The sequence below is a fragment of the Geospiza fortis genome, unplaced genomic scaffold (genome assembly GCF_000277835.1).
Source record: "Geospiza fortis unplaced genomic scaffold, GeoFor_1.0 scaffold61, whole genome shotgun sequence".
Classification (NCBI taxonomy): Eukaryota; Metazoa; Chordata; class Aves; order Passeriformes; family Thraupidae; genus Geospiza; species Geospiza fortis.
In genome coordinates, this window is record NW_005054430.1 from 1,038,141 (window position 1) to 1,041,368 (window position 3,228).

Consider the following 3,228-nt stretch of genomic DNA (forward strand, 5'->3'; position numbering starts at 1 on the left):
GGCACTCCTGTTTTTTGGTTTTTTTTACCACGTGCTTTTCACTCCCAACACATCAACCTCGGGCCGTTTGTTGCTGTCAGGGGCATTTTTTAACTTCCAGCGTGATGGATGCGTTCGGAATATTTATGGAGCCGCAGGAGTGGCGGCAATTCCCTTCTGCTGCAGGACAGGGCGGGAAGGGTCCCGGCAGAGGGGCCTCGTTAGCCCCAATTAATTACCCCAGGCTCCCCCTCCAGGCTGGGTGTGATGTTTGTGTGGAGGTCCGAGCGCCTGTTTTATAGCAGAGGCTGGAGAAGGGAAGGAGCCCGGCGCTTTCGGGGGGGCTGGTTGGGTTTGGGGCGGATTTTTTAAGGTGAAATAAATCTGTGTCCTCTCCAAAGGCGGCGGCTGGGGGTGTGTGTGTCACCGCGCGCCGCGCTGGCGGCTGGAAAATCTGTGGAACCGTGGAACTGGTCAGGTTGGAAAAGCCCTCTAAGGTCACCCAGCCGTCCCCAGCAGTGCCAAGGCCACCACTGATGTCCCCAAGTGCCACCTCCACTGGGCTTTGTCCCCAAGTGCCACCTCCACTTGGCTTTGTCCCCAGGTGCCACCCCTGATCAATGTCCCCACAAGTGCCACCTCCACTGGGCTTTGTCCCCAAGTGCCACCACTGATCAATGTCCTCAAGTGCCATCTCCACTTGGCTTTGTCCCCAAATGCCACCACTAACAAATGTCCCCAAGTGCCACCTCCACTGGCCTTTGTCCCCAAGTGCCACCACTGATCAATGTCCCCAAGTGCCACCACTGATCAATGTCCCCAAGTGCCACCTCCACTGGGCTTTGTCCCCAAGTGCCACCACTGATGTCCCCAAGTGCCACCTCCACCGGGCTTTGTCCCCAAGTGCCACCGCTGATCAATGTCCCCAAGTGCCACCTCCACCGGGCTTTGTCCCCAAGTGCCACCATGGATGAATGTCCCCAGGTGCCACCATGGATGAATGTCCCCAAGTGCCACCTCCACCGGGCTTTGTCCCCAAGTGCCACCACTGATCAATGTCCCCAAGTGCCACCTCCACTGGGCTCTGGAGTCCCCCAGGGATGGGGACTCCACTGCCCTGTCCCAACCCTTCCCATGAAGAATTTTTCCATTAATATCCCGCCTAAGTAGCAATTCGCCATTTTTCTCTAATATAAGAGAAAATAGCAAAGACTCAGCCTGGCTGGGTGCCGTGCTGGAGAAAAAGACCTGACTGCATAACCCCGTGGATTTGGGGGAACGGGATTCGACCATATAACCCCATGGATTTGGGGAAATGGGATTCCACCATATAACCCCATGGATTTGGGGAAATGGGATTCAACCATATAACCCCGTGGATTTGGGAAAAGGGCTTGAATACTAAACTATTGGTAAAATACATCAATTGCAGCTATTAGTGTTTGTTAAATATGAGTATAAAAGATTTTGAAGGTAAGTACTTCGTCAACTGAGAAAAGCTGCAAAACTGAACCAACACTCAGAAATGTAAATATATATTCATACTGTAATATGATGTGTAAACATTTGTATACATCATCGCTCTAAATGAACTATATGAATGTGTGATAATGTTAATTTATTTGAATATGTGCTTCTAGAAATGCTGCAACTCTGTGGTTAAAAGGGGGAATTGTAGGGGGATACAGCGTGGGTAAATGAAGGTGGTATAGAATGTAACCTTATCCCCTAAAGAGTTGCAGCTAGAGCAATTACTAAAGATTAGAAGCAGGTCTGATGTTAACAGGCCACAGCTGTAGCCAATAAGAAGAGTGTTATAAAAGAGTGGATTGGTGGGAGCTGGAGTCAGTTGTGTGCTGTGAGGATGAGGAGGAGTCAGTGCTAGAGGAGCTGCCTACAAGAAACACCAAGGTAGTATGAAACTCTGGTAATATGGAACCATTGCAATATATGACAACAAATGGTGACCCCGATGTGATTCAGGAGAAAAAGGACTCAAATACTAAAGTGTATGACCCCATGGATTCAGGAGAAAACATCGAGGAGGTGCAAAACTCTGGCAATATGGAACCCTTGCAATGTAATGATAATGGAACTCTTGATATATAAAACAACACGTAGTCTGGGAAGGGAGCACGAGAGAGGGAATGGCAGAAAAGCTGAGTGAGGAAAGGCAAGAAAGCGATAATTTGCTGAGTCCAGGAAATTCAGCTTCTCCCTGGTGCTTTTAAAATCCCTTTTCCTGTTTCCATGCAAGGTCTGAATTCCCTGGCCCCAACATGCGGGATCTCACAGGTGGAAGTTTTGGAAGCTCAGGGCTCAAGAATTGATTCAAAAATAGGGGATTATGTTCCAATATTATTCTCTGAAACAAATGCAAGCTAGCCCCCTGCTCATGGAAAACAAATAATAATTTCTTTTTACAGTGGGAAATAAGATTAATATTTATGCTCTATTTGTATCCTCAGCTCTGTAGAATCCAAATAAAGATGCAATTCCTGCACTGGAAAGTTTAAAATTTCCTGTAAATAGGAGAAGATTGAATCGCTGAGGCCATTCACGAGGCACAAGGATTTTTGCAGGATTCTGTACCCCAGGATGAGGAAATTCTGGGAAAACTTGGCTGGTTTTATGCAGGAGGGAGCAACTCCCAAGAGTGGAGAGCTGGGGATGAAGGTGGAAGTGGACTTGGCTGGGAGAGCTGGGAATGTTCTCCTGGAGAAGGCTCCAGGGAGAGCTTCCAGCACATGGCAGGGCCTGCAGGGGCTCCAGGAGAGCTGCAGAGGGACTGGGGCCAAGGCCTGCAGGGACAGCACCCAGGGAATGGCTCCCACTGCCAGAGGGCAGGCATGGATGGCATCTTGGCAATGAGGAATTCCTGGCTGGGCTGGGATTGCCAGAGCAGCTGGGGCTGCCCCTGCATCCCTGCAATGGCCAAGGAAGGGTTGGAGCACCCTGGCATGGTGGAAGTGCCCAGAGGGTGGAACTGGAGGAGTTTGAGGTCCCTTCCCACCCAAACCATGCCAGGATTCCAGCAGAGCCCAGCTGAGGACACAAACAGAGACTCAGCCCCATCGTGAGGGAAAACCAGGGAACGGATTCTGGGATTTGGAATTCTCCCCATTGTTTTTATTCCTGTGGCAGGGGTGAGTATTTATGGGGGAAAACTGAAATCCTTTTTGGTGCCTGAATCCCAAACTGATCCAACCCTACTGGGACAGACACCTCCTGTCCTGAATCCCTCCATCC